The sequence below is a fragment of the Lagopus muta genome, chromosome 1, assembly GCF_023343835.1.
Source record: "Lagopus muta isolate bLagMut1 chromosome 1, bLagMut1 primary, whole genome shotgun sequence".
Taxonomy (NCBI): Eukaryota; Metazoa; Chordata; class Aves; order Galliformes; family Phasianidae; genus Lagopus; species Lagopus muta.
The window spans coordinates 48,028,546-48,048,895 of NC_064433.1; the positions used below are offsets into that span (position 1 = coordinate 48,028,546).

General features: G+C 39.4%; 1 protein-coding gene across 10 annotated transcripts in view; it reads left to right on the forward strand.

Moving 5' to 3' along the window:
- LOC125688151 (activating transcription factor 7 interacting protein) overlaps positions 1-20,350 on the forward strand; it is a 100,764-nt gene that overhangs the window by 14,898 nt on the left and 65,516 nt on the right. Inside the window, exon 1 of one of the 10 annotated variants that reach the window (XR_007374620.1) lies at positions 13,893-20,184. The exons of the other annotated variants lie outside the window; for them this stretch is intronic. The gene's annotated coding sequence lies outside the window, so the exon portion shown is untranslated. Of the gene's footprint in view, positions 1-13,892; positions 20,185-20,350 lie in introns of those variants that run through there. 10 annotated transcript variants of the gene reach the window in all.

The window sequence follows — 20,350 nt, forward strand, 5'->3', positions numbered from 1 at the left end:
GTCTTTTCCAACTTCAGTGATTCTATGAACATATCAGTGATGTGTGTTTCTTTGTTTTTTGCTGGGAGGGAGGGGGGCAAGGGGAGAGGGATTTTTTGGCTTCATGGTCTTAAATGGTCTTAAACCACTCATTGTGGTTTAATTATCATCTTTGTGAGGTGGTAAAGTTTATCAAAGCACAAGATGCTGAACTGACATTTATCTTTCAGTATAAATGCATATTAACAAGTGTTATGTGAATTTTAAAAAGATGTATTTGTAAATAGCAAACGGGTCAAACTGTGATATTTATCTGATCTGCCCCATCAGATAGTATTGAAAAAAGACAATAAGCTCATTTTAAAGCAGCAAATTTTAATTAAATGACAGTACTCTTAATTTCTTAAAGTACTGTGCTATAGTTAGGCACACAGTGCATGAAAATACTGCACTGAGCAGATGTGCTAGTTCTGCTTTAAATGCATTTGCATTGTTGCCATTTTACAAATAAAAAAATTGACAGGATGGGAGACAGGAAAGGGGGGAAGGTAGAAGAAACTAACTCAATTTGGAAAGTCTCTGAGGTGAAGAAGATATATATTGGAGATACATGAAAAGGCCAAAGAAAATATGGAAAGAGTTGATTACTTAAAGGTAGATGGCAGCTTAAGGTAAGGATACAGAAGTGACAGTAGACAGTTGTGTGGTCCAGATGGAAAAATATGATGACTTAAAGGGAGTGAAAAGTAGAGGGGCAAAGTAGGTGCGCAGACTATCTGAACTTGAAATGAGGCACTGATAGAGACCAAATCTGCTAGAACTGTTCTGAAGTTGTGAATTAAGGCCAAGAGAGTTGTGCGTGGTAGAAAAGAGCTACAGCTGGCTGATACTGAGAAGAATTGAATGATAATAGAGAAAGGTATATGTCTGTGTTGATATGGCAACATAAACACTGCATGTCAACAACTTGCGCTAAATGATTTTTTTTCCTTGTATCTGATTTCATTTTAAACCTTTAATGCTTGCTTTTTTTTTAGTAAGACAAAAAAAAGGTGGTAGATTTTCTGAAGTTCACAAATTATAGTTAACCATTATTGAGGTTGTCTATGAAGGGCAAATTCTGTTTCAGTCTGTCTGAATTGAATTTCATTTCAATATGAAAGGGACAGTTCAAGGGCCTTTGCTTTTTTATCCCTTTCTCCCCCACTTTGGAAAGCTTAAGTGTGAGAATAGTAGAGAAAAATGGCATTGAGTAGGACATGAAAAAATGTAGGAAACTGATCATTTGAAAGGAAAACTGCGATTAATAAGGCCAAAGGAAAGATGATCTAAGTAACTATTCAGGCTAATATCAGTTTGGGGCGGAGTAGAGGGGAAGTGATGGATTCAGTAAATGTGAAAGAATATTAAGAGAACTGTGACCAAAGTGCTTTAATGGATATAAAATTTTATCTGAGGGGAAAAAAAAGATTTTTTTTTTTTTTTTTTTAGAGCACTGTTGCTTGGCATTAATGCTCACTATGTATAATGCAGTTATGCATTGGTGTAAAACCTTCATCAGCAAAACAAACGAAAAAAAGCACACGTATGAGGTAAATTGAATGCCTTTCTAAAAGTTTGTGTGAGTGGGAGAATGACAACATTGTTACTGGAGGAAGCATGATCCAAGTGAGGCTTACAGGAAAGTGGAGGAGGGACTTTTTATAAGGGCATGCAGCAACAGGACAAGGGGAAATGGCTTTAAACTGGAAAAGGGTATATTTAAACTAGGTATTAGGAAGAAGTTCTTTACTGTGACAGTGGAGGAACACTGGAACAGGTTGTGCAGGGAAGTTGTGGATGCCCCCTCCCTGGAAGCACTCAAGGCCAGGCTGGATAAGGCTTTGAGCAACGTGGTCTAGAGGGAGGTGTCCCTGCCTATAGCAGGGGGGTTGGAACTAGATGATCTTAAAGGTGTCTTCCAATCCAAACCATTTTATGATTCTGTGGCTGGTACTGTGAAGTTCTGCTAATTTGTAGATGGTGAAAAGAATCACCAATGAGGCCTGTTCAAACAGTCTGTTGTATAGCAGAATCTAAAATCATTCTGTATTGGTTGTTTGTAAATGTATGTACCTGCTTAACAGGAAACTGTTTTCTGGGATTAAGTAGGGGGCATAGAGAAAACCCCTTCGCCCTCTCCCCCAGACCCTCCACCTCCCAAAAAAATGGAGAGCCAGAATCCCAAGTGTGGAGCTAATGTAGAGGGGCTGAAATTTTGAGGAATATAAAGCGAGAGTAAGAAAGTAATATATTTTATTTTCTTAAGCTGCCTTGGATATACTGATGATATGAAGCCCACATCAGTACAGGTTACGGTCTTGACTGTAGGGTTTTAGTAATGTTAAAAATATATATATCAGGAAAAGACGTGAAAATTACGTTGCTTAAGGAACATAGAATGTTTTAGTTACTCTGAAAGTAATGTCTGTATTTCCATGAAAACAGCACAGTAACACTATTCGATAGAGCACATTCTCAGCTACAAAACAGTATTTTTCAATGTAATCACCATTAGCTATGAATTTTTGCCAGCAATTAACAAAAATCTGCATTGCCATGCTTGTAAAAATTCGCACTAATAGAGGTGACCCCGCTGATTCACAGTTGCTACAACAGTGCTGTTGCTAGGAAAATGTTCCCCACACAGTCCACTGTTTATCGACATGAACAAATGGAAATCAAAATGCTCCAAATCTGGACTGTAGAGTAGCTGTGGTAGCAGAGTCCAGCCAAGATTGGCAGTGTGTTCCACTGTCTTAAGCTGGTGTGGGGCCTGGTGTTACCATGTTGCAAGAGAAAGATGGCTGTCTTATCCGGGCTTAGGCTTTCAGGCTCTGAAAGTTTGAGCCTTGAGCTTAGTGGTTGGAAGTAATGATTTGTCTTCGTTCCAGGAAATTCAAATCACTCCTTTCCTATCCCAAAAGACAGTGCACATCACTTTACCTGCTGAGGGCTGCATTTTGAGCTTTTTCTTCAATGGGGAATTCCCATGTTACCATTCCATGGACTCTTGTTTTGACTCTGGCTCATGGTGATGGCACCACCTCTAGTCACCAGTAATTACGTCAATCCAGTGAACTGTCACCTTCAGCCTCATATTGGTTCTGACAAACTTGCATGCGGTATTCCTTCTGTTCCTGTGAGTATTTGTGAGACACAGCTTTGCAGTATTCCAACGCTGCCACCATCAAAACATACAGCTGTTGCAGTCTTTCCAGTGCACTGAAGCCAATAAGCTGTTAGTGCACCATTCCTTGGTCATAATTTACGAATTTGTGAGGATAAATGAGTTGAGGTACTTCCTGGTGTGACAGCTGTTCATGGTCACCTGAAATGTTTGTCTTTCATGTTACTGTTGACATTGCTGAAAAGCGCTATACTGCTGTGCTCGCATGCACTGTTTGGTCTCCCTAAATGTTAAACAAGTATTGGTCAGTCTGCATGGGTGCCATTTTTTTTGCATGGAGGAGTTTAGTGACACACCTTTGCTTCATACACGCTTCCACATCAGGCACCATTTTGTTAGACCGCCTCTCTGCTGCCATCTGTCACATGGCAACAAAACTGAATGCAATGGTAAAACCTTTACTGCCATATCACCACCATTTGTCTCTGCCATCCTGGGCCAAGATAATAAAATACATGTTATTTTCGAAGCAGTTCTAGAAAAATTTAAGTTGGAATGAATTTCTGATCTGACATCTTCAAGAGATGGTAATCTTAAAATTAGATAAGGTTACTTCAGGGTTTGTCAAGCTAAGGTCTGAAAATCTGTGAGGGTGAAGAATCCACAGCCTGTCCAGGCAAACTGTTTCAGTGTTTGGCCACCCTCATCGCAAATAATCATTCTCTGTGTCTATCTGGGATTTCCACTGTTGCAGGCTGCATCTGTGTCAGTGTGCTGTGAATTTCTGAAGGGTTTGGATTTTGTCTTCTGTATAAATGCAGGTTTGTCTATTGAGGAGACCAGTTCTCTTTTAGCGGTCTATTCTTCATGCTACATAAATTCAGCTCACTAGTTTAACCTTATTTGCCATGTTCTCCAGCCCTTAACCATCTCGGTGCTCCTCCAGGTTTTCAGTATCTGTTGTGTTAGGGGTTTCCTTCCTCCAGAAAGACATTCCAATTTTGATTTGAAGGCAGACTGAACAGGATCACTAACTTATGGCACTTAGATGACACACTGCCTTGAAGCAGCTAATGTATGACTTGATTGCTCTGGCAACTCTGTATCTGGGTTATGTGGGATGGCGCTGGTGTGACATCTTTCATATAGTCTAATTTTCATTATTGTATGAATGAAGTTCTCCAGTTGGAACCATTGCAGTGTTTTACTAGCCTGACTAAGACTTGGCTAACTATCTAACCAAACCTTGCCATGCTAATGTGGTACTTCCCAAGCTAACTGCAAAGTGAAAAAGCTCTAGTATTGTATCTACTTTCTTTTATTGGGCAGCATAAGTCATGTACTATATGTGCCACCACAAGGGTTACATATGTATTCCAAGAAGTCTTGCTGACAATCTAAGGCAAATCTGGTAAAAGATTAAAAATTAAAAATTCTCCAGTCTAGGAGACAATCAGTCAACTCAGAAATGAAGGAGGTACTGCAAAACCACTTCAGAGCCTGTTCATTTGTCACAGAAAATCCAGCTATCATAGAAACTCTCCAGTTAAAACTTAACTCTGGTACCACTTAAGCTAGACGATACAGGCTCTCAGTTGGTTTGGACACACCATAACTGTTTTTAATTTATTAAGAGATGAACTTTCTCTAGGGAAAGACTTTGTTTCTGACAGAAAAATGATTTTATCCAACATAAAATTAGCACTCATTTAGCAAGGGTGTTGGAACAGCCTGTGGAATAATGAAAGCACTTTAACATCTACAGAACTGGTGAAAGACTGACTAATACTTGAGCAGATAAGAGCTAAAAGTATTTCTCTCCTAGTGGGTAGTGTCATTTGCATGTGTGCAGAATCCTGAGTGGTTTTTAATCTTTATCACAGGGTTGTTTTTATTTCTTTAAATCTTAAGTCTGCTAATGAGCACTATGCATTCCTGATAAATGAATCCCTGTTTACTGCTGACTTGTCTTAGAGGAAGATGGAAGCACTTTGGTGATCAGTACACTACTTAAGAAAAAGCAGAGAACAAATTTTTCTTCCCAAATAGCTGTGGTAGTTAATTATTCCGTTCTAGTGCTACATATGTAGTAGTTTGAAAATTGTTGGTAGCATTTTATTTTTACCCACTGGGCCATCTGCGATAGTGCTGTAGCCCCTGCATTCCTTGAGAATACTGTTAGCAGCAGCCTTCTTTTGGAGAACTGTGCATCTTGAGAAAATGATGGAAATTTTCAGAGTTCATTTACTATTCAAAAAAAAAAATATATATATATATATATATTAGTATTTGTGCTTAAACTTCTAACTTCAGTCAGTTCTGAATTATAAAGTCAGCTTAGAATGGTTTGATTTTTTGAGAGGAAACCATTTGGGTGTCCCCTACATGTGTCATGGCGGTAAAGAGGGCTGTTCCAGACAAGATACTTGCATAAGCATTGTGTTCTCATTATTCTGAAACTGAGTGAGTACTGTGAACTTGAACACACAATGCTACTGTGTGAAGCCGTGGACCTGATACTTTGAAAATGTGGCATAAATGGTCTAGGTCTGCCCAGAAACACTACAAAAGAATATTACTCTAAAATTATAAGATATCCGTAAGATGAACAGATGACTTGTATACAAGAAGGCAACAGATGTTTCCCAGACCTCTTATACATTATGCTGTGCCATGAGACTAGTCACATGCTTATACAGAATTATGTAATGTTCTCAGTATAATATTATCAAGAGATTTAACTAAATTCTTTACCTGGGTGCTGATTTTTGTTGGGTTCCTGTTCCCAAGTTGGCACAAAGCCAAGATAGAAGAAAAGGTGCTTTCTAATCCTATAGTTAGCTTATAGAATTGCTTCTTGATTTTCTTTTTTACAGTGCAGTTGAAGACCTAAACAATATTTTCTTTATTTATAGAGCATTTTCAAACTAATGTTTATTTACAGGTGGATTTTTGATATCCTTTTGCATTTATGAGCAGATTGTCATGTTATGACAAATAATGATAATGCTGTGTATTTTGTAAATGATGAAAAGAAGCTTGTCTTCTCCTACCCATGAAGCAGATGTTTTATTTCATGAGTCATTATTACTGTTCATAAAATCACTTGTTTGGGTGAACAGTCATCAGGCAGAAAGAAAAAATGCTAGGTAACTGGAGTTAGAAGTAGTGTTACAGACGAGTAACTCTCAAGTAACTGACTCAACATCAGTCAATAGGTGAAGTGATTTCTATTTTGTTTATTTTCCTTAGAAATTCTATGAAATTCCTTTAATCCTGTTTAGGACAAGTAGGGGATATTAACACATTCAGAATCTTAATACAAAGTCATTTTCTAAGCTTTTGTGAGCTATTGTTGTGGAAATTAAACAGAACAAACAAAGTGGTGAAGTTCACTATCTACATAATCTGGACTTTCCTCTTGAGACCTTAGCAGAAGCTTCCAAGAATATCAACATGGACTTCATATTTGAGTCAAAACTGGGAAATAGTGTTCATTTGCCATCCCTCTCTGTCCTTTGAAGAGGTTAATGAAACCTTTCTTTACGTACGGTATGAAATATTAATTTGCAGCTGTTTCTGAGCTGGTACAACCCACCTAATCTGTGCCCTTTTGGTGAAATACAAGGATAATTTTGATTTGCCTTTTTTTTTTTTTTTTTTTTTTTTGGCAAAAAATATATGAAGACAGTGTTGCTTTGGGGGGTTTGGAAACATTAATAATATACTGCAAAATACTGGTGGTTTTTATTAGTCCTTAAGAGACTTTTCTCTACAGTAGTTGAATGGTTTGTTGGCAACTTAAAAGAAATTAGGTACTTGCCTTATGCTTTCTATACTTGAGCAGCAATGACTGTGTAAGCATAATACATTGTTGTAGTTTCTAAGGATATGACTGGCTTACCAGACATAGTCTTCCAGAGCCATTTTAGATACTTTAGGATGCGACTCCTAGAACTGAACTGTGATTCCAGAAGAGCACTGGTCTCCTCTTGATCTTATGTAACATCTGCCAGCCTCATACAAAATCTAGAGCCCCCAAAATTGCTATAATTACCTGTGCTTAGGCTACTGAGTTTTATTTTGTGTGATCGTAAGGTCTTTCTTTAACTTCTGTATTTACCATGGACGATTATAGCATCTATTTTTGCATCCTATTGTCCTTAAAATGTGGAAGCTCTGAGCATTTCAGAACTCAAGTGAAACATGGCATTGTACTTTGCTTGGACTAAGATTTTTCTCCATGAAGATACACTGCTACTTGTGTTCTGTGTTCCTATAAATACAGCTGAGTTGTTATAGAATGATAGAATGATTTAGGTTGGAAGGGACCTTTAAGATCATCTAGTTCCAACCTCCTGCTATTGGCAGGGACACCTCCCTCTAGACCTTTCAAACAGCAGCTTGGCAACTTCATCTCCCAGTTCCCTCAGAACCTGTGGATGGACCTCATTGAGTCCAATGGACATGTACACCTTCAGATTCTTTATATGGTCTTGATCCTGATCTCCACTTACAGCAGGCAGATCTTCTTTCTCCAGGTTCTTACCTTTGCTTTCTGCAGCTTGGGCAGTATGGCTAGAGCCGTTGTCGGTGAAAACTGAGGCAGAGAGCCTGCTCTTGTGAGCTTGGGCAATACCTTTCTGTGTTCCCTCTGACTGGATAATTTAGGATATGAACTTACACTGTACTCTAGGTGTGTCTTGCTCCAATTTATAGGAAGGAGATGAGGTTCTTTTAATATCTGTGTACCCGGTGTGAGATTAAGAAACAACGGTTCATATATTGTTCCATCCAGTTTATTACTAAAACCTAATCAGGGAGACGGGGAGGGGAAGGAGGGCGATAGAAAATAGATAGAAAATAGATAGAGTTGATATACCAAATGGATTAGAAGTACTGTCTAGAATTTCTGGTGGTTGATAATTTTCTAGAAAATGGTGTGTAAGAGAAATATACTAATCCCCAGCAAAAACAGTGAAGCACTGAAATTGATCTTTGAGTTTGATTATTGGAGGGTTTGGGTCATGTTTGCTTTATTTTTTCGTATTGTTTTTAAATGTACTTGTGGGAGAAAAAATGCTTATGCAGTGACATTTGGAGCTTTTAGCTTGTGGAATTTTCTTAGAAGCAAAGAATTTATTAATGACAACTGTCAATCTCCAGAATGACTTCTATTTGTGGGTAATATAATTAAATTACAGGGATACCCCCTATTTTGTAAAATTTGCTCTCCGCAGTATTAGAATAGTCCCAAGATCAAGAATGCAGCCCAAGAAATAACCAGAAATACTATGTACTTGGCAGTGTTTTTGTGACGGTTTGAAGCCTTGTCTCAATTTGAAGAAGTCCTCAATAGAGAAGTTTAAAAAGCATATCGTGATTTACAGTACATGATGAGCCACAAATTCTGCATTTTGACTTAATTTTTGGTGAGGTTGCCTCTTTGCCAAGTCCAGTTTTGATTCTTTATTTCAGAATTAAAGATTAGAAGGGAAGGAAGCCAGAGAAACGAAACACTACTTAGTGCCAACTATTTCTTAGTTTTATGATTCTGTTCTTGGCATGGGAAATTCTTACTTCCCATAGTGCTTCTGCAGCATCCTGACTATCCACTTACCCATGTGACTTTGAGGCAGAGAAATGGATCACACCAATATAGTCTCTTGAGATCTATCTGTTTTAGGACACAGAATCATTGAATCACCAAGGCTGTAAAAGACCTCCAAGACATTCAGTGCAACCATCCACCTACCACGATATCTTCTCAGTTACATCCTGTGATGTCTTCTGGGATGGCCAAACTATGAACATGCATCGCTCCCTAGCAAATGTTGTGGAAAGGGTTACAAGATGCTACTTTAGACACAAGCCTGTGTTATTCGTTTTGGTAATTGTCAGTGGCATCTTCCTCAGCTAAAATCAGTCGGCCATGCATTATGAAGACATGCATTTGTATAGCAACCTTATGAAGGCGTTTCCTTACCTCAAGATAATTCTGATATGTAGATGATGGGACAGTCCAGCCAAGACTGCCTATGTGCTCCACAGTCTTCAAACTGATACGAGACCTGGCATTATTGTATTGCAAGAGAAAGGCTGACATTTCTGGCCTCAGTCTGGAAGTTTGATCCGTTAGCATAGTCAGGGTTGCACTGTAGTAGTCAGAGTTGAGGAATTGTTTGTTCTAGGAAATCCAAAAGGATTGCCTCTTTCCAGATCCCAGGAGACAGTGCTTATCACTTTACTCTCTAGAGGCTGCATCTTGAACTCCTTCTTCAACAGGGAATTTATATGTTGCCACTTTATGGGCTATTTTGACTCCGCTCGTAGCAGTGACATCATGTCTGGCCACTGGTAATGATGCAGTCTAGAAAACTGTCACCTTCAGCCTTGTTTTGGTTCTGGCAAGCTTGCATACAGTGTTCTTGTGTGGGCATTTGCAGGACCTACCTGGCACAAACTTTACTACAGCTATTTCCAGCACACTGAAGCCAACATTTATCTCCGTATTATTACAACCGTTCCCTGGTTGTAATCCACTGATTTGTGCAGATGAGCTGATTGAGACACTCTTCCTTTTGTGGCATGAGATCTGTGCATGGCCATCTGGAATGTAGCTTGTCTTTCTTATTCCCGTTGCCGCAGCCAAAACATACTACCCACCAACTTACCATGCTGTTTGCTTGTCCACTATTTGGTCTCCATAAATGTTCAGCAAGTGATGACAGATGCCAGTGGGTGCCATTTTTTCTGCATGGAGGAATTAGGTTCCACACTTCTGCTTCACTCGCGCTCCCATGTCAGATGCCATTTTGTTAGATTGCCCCTCTCTCTGCTGCCATCTGTCACGTGGCAACAACATGTAATATTGGCAAGAAGGTTTAACCTCTACTGCCGTACCACCACCATCTGCCTCTGGTACGTGGGCCAATACAATAAAGTAGGAGGCATTACTTTCTGAATAGCCCTTGTTCTTTGAGTAATAGAATATTTCTGTATTACTTTCAAAGGTGTACTTCCAGTATTTTGTATCAGCATTGCTAAAGCAGTCCTTTTAACTTGCTAGTTCTGGCTATGTTTTCCTAATTTTTCCTATTATGTTCATTATGTTGATGTACCAAGAGGCTGGATCAAATACTGGTCTGAAGGGTGAGCTGACAAGAAGGGGATGGGGGGGGAAAATGCAAGGGGAAGGAAGTACATACTGCTGTGTTTTATGGATTTTTACTAACAAATGCCAGGGGGTAGAAATAAGGGGCTGAGGAACATTGGTCTAGGATTTGTAACTGGAAAAAAAATTTACAGGGATCCTTTACTTTCAATGTGACTTGAATACTGTAGTTATGTACAGCAATTTTAACGGTTTAGAGGAAAGATAATATTTTAAAAGGATAAGGAAATATGAAAACCATGTAGGGTTGGGGTCAGGAAGGCCAAGACCCAACTGGAACTGGACTTGGTAATGTCTGCAAAGAAGAACAGATACATCAACAAGAAAAAGAAAGTCCAGAAGGGCATGCTCTCCCTGGTGAGCAGTACAGGCAGGCAATACAATGGACAAGAAGAAGACTGAGGTATTCAGCTTGTTTGCTTCTGTCTTCACTAATGGCCACTCTTCACACAGCCCTTGAGCAGATGGTTCAGAAGGTGGAAACTGGGAGGATGCTCCCACTGTAAGTGTGTATCAGAATCACAACCACCTGAGGAACTCGGACATCTGTAAGGCGATGGATCCCAGTGAGATGCATCCCAGATTCCTGAGGGAACTAGCTGATGTAGTTGCCGAGTCACTCTCATTGATACTTGAAAAATCGTGGCAGTCAGGTGGAGTCCCTGCTGACTGGAAAAAAGGTAATGTCACATTCATTTTTAAGAAGGGTAGAAAGGATGACCCAGAGAACTACAGACATATCAGCATCACCTTCTGGGGAAGATCATGGAGCTTGGACCATGGAGATCCTCCTGAATGCTAAGACATGCTAAGACGTATGAAAGAAAGGGAGGTGATATGGGATAACCACAGGCGCTTCAGCAAGGGTTGTCAGTCCTGCCTGACTAACCTAGTGGACTTTATGATGGCATATCTGTATAAATGGGCAAAGGAAGAACCACTGATGTCATCTGGGCTTCAGTAAGGCCTTTGACGCAGTCCCCCTGTAATGTCCTCCTCTTCAAATTGGAAAGATACAGATTTGACAAGTAGACTGTACAGTGGATGAAGAACTGGCTATGAGAATGTAGCCAGAAATTGGTGGTCGATGGCTCAATGTTCTATACTGGGACCAGTGCCATTTAATATCTTCATCAGTGATGCTGACATTGGGATCAAGTGCACCTTCAGCATGTTTGCAGGTGGCATCAAGCTGTCTGGTGCAGTCAACACGCCTGAGGGACAGGATATCAACAAGGAGATATAGGCATGCTTGAACAGTGGGCCCAAGTGAACCTCATGAGGTTTGGCGAAGACAGGTAGGAGGTCTGCGCATAGGTCATGGCAATCCCCATTATCAGTACAGGCTTGGGGATGTAAGGATGGAGCACAGCCCTGTCAAAAAAGGATTTGGGGGTACTAGTGGATGGGAAGCTGAAAATGAGCCAGTACTGTGTCCTCACATCTCAGAAAGCTGACTGTATCTTGGGTTGCATCAAAAGGAGAGTGGTGAACAGGGAGAAGAAACTCATCCTGCCTCCCTGCTCCGCGGTGGTGAGATCTCACCTGAGTACTATGTCCAGATGTGGAGTCTTCAGTAGAGGGGAGACACGGACCTCTTGGAACGTATCCAGAAGAGAGCCAAAGAAATGATCTGAGAGATGGGCCATCTCCCTAAGAAGACGTACAGAGAGCTGGCAGTGTTCAGTGTGAAGAAGAGAAAGCTCTGAGGAGAAATGGTAGCGGCCTTTCAGCGTCTAAAGGGGGACTCTAAGCAGGAACGGGACAGACACTTTTGCAGTCTGTTCTGACAAGACAGAGAAAATTGTTTCCAACTAAAAGAAGGGAGATTTAGGTTGGATATAAAGTTCTCAGGGTTTTTTTTGTTTGTTTTTTGTCTTTTTATAGTAAGGGTATTGAAGCACTGAAACAGGTTGTCCAGAGAGGATGTGGAATCCTCATCCATGAAGACATTCGCAGTCAGGCTGGAGGGGCTCTGAGCAACGTGATTTAGTTGTAGGTCTCCCTGTTTTTTGTAGGGGAGCTGGACTAGGTGACTTGTAAAGGTCCCTTCCAACTCAATTCTATGAGAATGAAAAATATTTTTAAGGACATTATATCCTTTTTACTTGAAGTTTTGCTTTTGGTTTGATGGGGTTTGGATTCTAAGAATATTTCTTATTGATTTGCAAACCATTTTTTTCTTACGTTGACTTGTAGAAAGCTATGTCTCCATAAAATATAAAATGTATTAAAAAATATATAAAAATGAGGAAGATGGGCAAATGCGTGGAAGTCATGGCATAGAGTGAAGTCGTTCTTTATCGCGCTGTTTTTTCAGTCTATCTAAACACCCTTGTATTTTTTTCCAAGTTGAACGTTTTTCCTGCCTTAGGTTTCTTCCTTTTTGTTTCCTCAGCATACTCAAATACAACAGAACACAGCCAGAGAAGGAGAAGGAGACACAAACTAAATTTTATTTTTTCTTAAATTTGGACCAAGTCATCTTAAAGAGTTCAAACTGGAGCAAGATTTTCTGTCTTTTTAAGGAAGATAGCCAAAAATGCTGGGAGATCCCTCTGTTGGAAAAAACCTTTTCTACTTAAAAGAAGCAATTTTTCTTTGTGAGCAGGGGTTGAAATAGAAGAATTTGAACCGACTGAAACAATTTCTCAGCTTTCCTGAAGCACCATGGCAGTGAGGCATTGCCACCACAATGCTGACAGTAACAGAATATACTAAAGGTTTATTGCTCACTGTTCATCAGCTTTGTGTTCTTTCAAATGGAGCTATAGCTATGTCATGCCAGCAATATCAGCAGTATTTCCTGGAGAAAGAAATCTGTTGGTGGGCTTTGGATTTCATGGTTTAGAGTCTGGTTGAGTATGCTCTTAATGTGATGGAGGAGCTCTAGCAAATAAAGCAGAAGTGTCCAGGAAACCCCTTGTGAAGTCAGGATTTCAAATATGAATAAAACGCTCAAGTTGAAAACAAGCAAACAACTACTTCAGAGAACAAGCCCGGAGTCCTGCCATACAGGGATTTCTACCCCAAATGTTGCTCTACATATTAAGGAGTATCAGGAAAGATTAAATTTTATCTCGGGTGAATAAAAAAAGTACATCCTTAGCAAAAAGGGTACACAACTGGATTGTCCGTTTCATGACCTACTCTGCGATGAAGAATGACAAAATCCATCAGGGTTCTGGCTGAAACTCAAAGAAGGGAAGAACAGCAGAGAAAGCAGCTTTCTGTCATTCTTACGTGAGAATTTTGCTAAAACGTGCAAAGCAGAATCCTTTTCTCTTGATTAATAGTTTGGAGACAATATCCTATGCTGTCCATCAGAAAGCATATCTATATCTGCAGTTTTTGATGTAGTTCTAGAGAGGGAGAGAGAAAGGAAAACACCACTTTCCTGGCTGCTGTGTCTTCTTCCCTTTTACCCCCATAGCTATTCAGTATCCAAAAAAAACCCCAAACAAACAAAAAGCCCGTAATATGGAAATCCCATTTTTGGAGAAGGAAAAAAAAAAAAAAACCTACCAAATTTTAGGTAGAATCCTTCTTTAGTCATATCGCACTTTTTAGAACAAGAACTTCATAGTTAGGCTGAAAGCTTCCTTCAGGCATAACTGAAAGACTGCTGGTGTTACACTGTTGACTTAAAATTATATTCTTTATCCCTCTGTAAGGCTGATTTGCTGATAAATTAATAAAGCTTATTGCCAAACTACCACCTAAATAGAATAAGAAAAAAAATTTTTTTGTATTCTTTTCCCCACTAGTGGTTACCTGTGAATTTACTCTATTGTAGCTACTTACACTAGTGTAGCCACTTCATTTATTGGACAAATATTAGCATACATGAGTAATCCATCCTCTGCTAGAAGACAGTAAAAATCTTAAATGTTAATCTGATCTCAGAGCCAGGAAATCCTCATATTATTTATAGTTGATGCAATGCCAGTTTATTGTCATTACAATGCATGCAAATTCTTGCTATTTGAGGAGAAATACTATGAGTATTTTTTTAGAAAGCTGGTAGTATTTCAGTTTGGTATTTTGTTGTAATCGTGCCATCCTTTTGGACAGCTTACTTTTCTGTGTGTCTTTAATTTTTTTTAAACCAAAATGTCACAGCTTGAAAGTAGTGTTTTTTTATCCATTCTGTCATAAATGGAGGGTAGGATTTTCGCACTCTACTGACACGTTCAGAGTCTTAACTGCTCACAGAAAACTGTTAAACTTTGTATTCTTTCAGGGGAGAGAAAAAAATTTATAGGAGCATGTGTCCTCTCAAAATGGTAAAGACTGATCCTTTCAGGAAATTGCCTTATCTGGTGACCATGCAAGATGCATTTTTTCCGTATAATTGTCTGTGGAGTTTAGAAGGACAAGCTATCTAAAATAGCTGTGTCATTCATGTACTTGTGATGATGGTGCTCCCAGTTTATTGCTCCATCAACTGCTTTTTTCCTTCCCACTAGGGTAGCATTAAAGATCTTTTGTTTGTAGAACTACTTTGAGTTCTTCAGACAGAAATTTGGAGAAATCATTTAGAGACCAAGTATTAATCACTACTGAAAGTGTCGGTGGTATCTCATAGCCTGAGTCATTGTTTTTCTAGGTCCAAATTCAAAACAGCTTAGAGACCCTTCTGGCAGAATCATTGCTGAATTTTGCATTGGTCCTTTGGTATTGCATGATACTATGAATTCCTGCTTGATGTTTTATGCAAGCTATCAGAACCTCGTGAATTTATAATGTTGTCTTTATTTTTAAAGATCTGCAGTAGCATGCAAAATAATGACTCAGTAACTGGAATGAATGTGTTTTCCTTCTGTTTACTTCCCTCCTTTTTCCTGATGTATGCAACACTGGCATTGAAGATAGCTATAGACCCATTCTTTCCAAGCAGGAAGGGCACACATTCTAGGAGGATCGTATCTCTAGAATATTTCTCAAGTACACCAGGCAAGTGTCTGTGATCTTACCAATCAGACCTGCTTGTTATATGGTCATTTCCCTCCAGGCCAACATTCTCTGTTATCTCTCCTACTCTTTTCAGCTTGTCAGGAGCAAACAAGGATAGCCTATAAATGTTTATTTTGTTATTCTCTTGAGTATTATTTCCCTCATATGGGGAAGCAGTGACTCCTACTCTTGCCTTTTAAGGCTAGTTTCCAAAATGTGAAGATCCAGAATATTTTTTATGGAAATAGTACAGGAGAAGTAGCATTGAATACTTGATAACTGTATGCCTTCATGGTTGATAGGTTCACCATTTCAGTTACCACAGAAGTGCTCAAGCTTCAGAGTCTGTTTTGTTTGTGGACCGCAGTAGCAACTGTGGCTGCATCAATAAAGTGACACTTTCTGCCTCCTGTTCACAAGATACTGCCAGATACTGTGCATGGTTGATGTTTGTGAACGACTGCAAACTGGGATTTGTGGCCATTTTTGAAAAGAATATTCCATAGGAGGGGGAAAAAAAAACACACAAAAAAACCCAATAACTATTATTTTAAGTGTACCATGAGTGGTGTCTTCCAGAGTATTTATTGTACATCTTGCATAATCCTGTCACTGGGATCCTTAGTGGAGAGCCCCTGAATTCAGCAGACAACTTATACTTCCAGAATTCTTTCAAGATTCTTTTTTCTTGGTTTTGTGAATAGAGCAGAGGCAGATATTCTCTCCTTTGTTAATAATATGTATAAAAGCTGTTATGTGTTTCAGGGCCCACCTAGTGCTGTAAAATTTGGTACAATCCAAACCAGAAGTTACATCTTTAATCTGTGTATTTACACTACTTCATCTTTGAAGCTTTCAAGAAATAACTATATATTATATATGTAATTAATATTGCACACAATGCTTTTACGTCAGAGATACGGTTATAAACATTTTAAAATAAATACGACAACATCTGTGTGAAGATATCAAATATATTTCTTTCTGGGAACAACCTCCATGCAGTGGCCTTAGAAAGCACAAATAATCAGATGAAGCTGAATTAACAGGACATTAATTAATGTAGTGCTTTTTCAATCTTTTTCAATCTCAGGAAGTTTTCCTTTACACCCTGAAGACCCAAGGCTGTTCTGCTGCATGTTCCAGTTTGGCAGCTCTCGTATTCCTGTGGTTGTCTTGTTAGCCAGTTCAAGAAGCCAGTGAAGTACTGATCCCCCCAAATGTAAAACTGGATGTTAAGCTTCCTAACCTAGCTTGGTGCTGTTTGTACAGATAATATGAATTGTGTTCAAAGGATTGTATGTGACAAGGTCAGCTTAAATCAGTTCTGTGTTCCCACTTCTGCCCACTGTCTTGTTCTGGTTTAAGCATTAAGAGTAGCCTCATGGTTATAGCATCAGACAGCTGATCTGGGCTAAGATTTCTTCTGCTTGCTGGGTTACTTTGTACTCACTCGGTTAAAATAGCATCAAAATGGTTTTAATGTGTAATCCCTAATCTGAGTTCATATAAAACCTCATGATCTCAAGTGCTTGCATCATATTCTTGCTTCATTTCATCCTTCATACAGTAGAATACTGTGTAATGTAATATCAACACAGTTTATGTGGGTGGACGTGATTTTGTTATTAAGGTTCAGTCAATGACATGGATAGGATGAATAAATACATGTATATTTTAAAGAACCAAATCCAAAATTATTTTCATCCAACTGCAAGTGATAACTTTCCATAAAAATCGTCATCCTCCTCTGCTTTTGATCAGGTGTTTTTGTTTCTCAGAGTGTATAAATGAGTTGATATGAGTATACTAGCATTACATGCAAGTTAGCACCTCAGAAATCGTTAAGTGTCGCCTATGCAGATGCATACAATTGTGCTGCTTAGGACCAACTTTATTTCAAAATTTATATGCACCCACATTGAGTTCCAGCTGTCTTAAAGAGATAGTACTAGGTGATCAGAATATTTTATACATTAAGAATGAAATGTAAGATACTCTTTGGTCTCGAAAGAACTCTAACAAATTGTATATAATGAGATTGTAAGGCTGACTGTGTAGTAAGTCTGGTGAGAAAAGAAGGGGCATGGTTGAAAGCTCTAGAAAGGAAGGATGTAGCTGGAATCACTACTGTTTCAGGATACTTTTTACTATTAAAAATCCTTTTGAAAGTAGTTGTATTGCGCTTGACCTCTTGTTTCTGTTAGTGGAATTACATAAAGAAACCACATTGTGTTTGTCTACTTTCTGCTTCCTGTTGCTTGTTCAATTTAGCAAAGAATTAATTTAAGTCAGACAACTTGTGTCTGCAGAGCTTGTTCTGAGTTAAACTGAAAAATCATCAATGCTGTGATTGCTTATATGTTTGATTATCAAGCATCTGAAGTGCACTTTGTATAATATCTTGGGGAATTTTTTCTTCCAAACTCCTACTTTCAGACACGTGACAAATCTCTGCCTAGCAGCAAATACAGAAAAAAATTGTCTGCCCATTGACACAAGAGAATTTAATCCATTACTGTCCACTTATACAATAGAATCTTATTTTATTGCATTCTTTATTATAACAAGAAATTGTCATAGAAACTTTTGTTACTGCTTATTACAAAAACTTCCATTACCTGCATTACCTGGTGCTCTTAGCATATTAATGCACTGGGTTACCACCGCTGAAAACGTTTGTTTTTTTTCTTCTTGAACCTAGTAGTGAATAGATTATTAGGCTGACAGCTTGTTTTTCAGTTCCTGTCCTTCCTCAGCTTGTGGAAAAAGTTTAGCTTCTGTTGATCAATGAATGACTGTCTTGTGGTCACGACTGCCAATAAAGATTATTAGCAGAGGCCAGCTAACATCTACTGAGTGAGCGACCTTTCCTGAAAGCAGAATGCTTGTGACAGATAGTTCTAATAGGTGATAAGGATATAAAGGTTTTGTAACTTGTCGCTTTTACATGAAAAGTGATTAATATTTCCCTCTTTTCTTTCTTCTGGTAATTTGAAGATTTATTCTATTTCATTTCCTCTGTGACTTCTCATTAATTTTGTGATTCCACTTCATTGGAAATGAACAGCTGTCAGCTGTTGTCAGTGGTCAGTGTGACTGTCTGCATTGACTACCTTTCTTCTGTGTCCCTTTATTTACTACAGCCTTGTAAAAAATACAGATGGTTTTAAGTACCAGATATGATCAGATGGTGCCTTTCAGGCTGCAGAATACCATGATGAGGCAGCTGTGTTTGCACTGGGTGCATTCTTATCCTTTAAATGTGTTGCATTTGACCTGACCAGTTCCATGAAATAGAAACCTGCAGGCAGATGTGGTTGATTGGACAGTTCAGAAACTTCAGGAAGTTCTCCTGACTTTATGCTTGCAACTCAGTTGTGCTGAAAACTGACGTTGTGTAGGTTATACACCTGAGTAGAAAATAATGTTTTTCAGATTGATCAACATTTAAGTTACTTGTAGGACGCTTATTTAGACAGTATTTTTTGTGAGTTGTACGAACCCCATTTTGTATTTCATTTTTCTAACAAGATGATTTCTATTCATAGTCTCATTTCTCAGTTCAGCCTTCTCACCTTTCCAAGTCCAGTACTGTCCTCAGATTGAGAGCATAAACTTTTGTGATGTACCTGTCATGATGTATGGCACACCAAGGGATAGCACAGGAGCCCACAAAGGTCTAACTTCAGGGGTGAGAGTCCACATTTGATGAAGATTCAGATAAATCCACTGCAGTGGAGTAAATGACTCAATTTCCATTTACATCACCAACGTGACATGGCATATAAACCACAATGAGTAAGAATGAGTTTCTGTTAATGCTTGCTTTAAAAAATGAAGAATCATAAAATGGTTTGGATTAGAAGACACCTTTAAGACCATCTCATTCCAACCCCCCTGCTATAGGCAGGAACACCCCCCAATAGATGAGGTTGCTGGAAACCCCATCCTGCCTGGCCTTGAATGCCTCCAGGAAAGGGGCATCCATAACCTCTCTGGGCAACCTGTTCCAGCGTCTCCCCACCCTCACAATTAAGGATTTTTTCCTAATATCTAGTTTAAATGTACTCTCAGTTTAAAATCATTTCCCCTTGTCCTGTCGCTACATGCCCATCTAAAACGTATCTCCTCAGCTTTCCTAAGGCCCCCATCAGGTACTGGAAGTCTGCTGTAAGGTCCCTCAGAACTTTCTCTTCTGCAGACTGAAAAGCCCCAGCTCTCTTGGCCTGTCCTGATGGGGTAGGTGCTCAAGCCCTCAAGAAGAAGAAGAAGAAGAAAAGATGCAGACTGTAATAATTTGTTTTAATTTAGAAAGATAATGACTGCAGTACTTCTAGACCTTCTGTTTAGATTTCTAGACTTCTATTTAAAACCAACAAACAAGACACATGAAACTGAGAGTGTAAGTGTATGATATCCTCAACTAATGTCTCTGTTTTGGGCATAAGATTTGAAGACCGTGTCTCCCTTATTTTGTGTTCTCGCAGTAGGGTCATGCATTGTCTCCCTGTGACAGTAGCACCGCAGTGCAACAGTTGTGAAACGGGCTTTGTGCACGTTGTGTTTACATGTGTACGTCACAGGCAAGGAGGCATCGCGTCACACCCAGTCTTGATGACGCACCTTGGTTCGTTCTGCTCTATTTTCAGCCTGTTGCCGGGCAGATTTGCACAGGCCTCCCGGTGGTGACTCAGCTACACGCTTGCAGATTGGTTGATGCAAAGCGGCTGTTTCGCAGCCAATGCTGAGCGGGCATGCAAATTTTCTGCTGTCAGCTGCCATCAGCCTGAGGAAGGCAAGGCTCGGCTCCTTACCCAGCTGGTGCAGAGCAGGGCGCTGCGGGGGTTCCATCCTGGGTGCTTCCGGCATTGAAAGGACAGCCCATCGTGCCATGTGAAAATGAGTAAGCAGACTTCCAGCTCCCCCAGATGGAAAACATTATGGAAAGTCCTTACCACGTTTTAATTAGCTGAAATTATGGGAACTGGATCCTTCACATCTTGAAGACTTCTTTCCCTCAGTAAGATGTGATGAGTTTGAGAGTTCAGCACTGACTTCTGTTTGTAGAA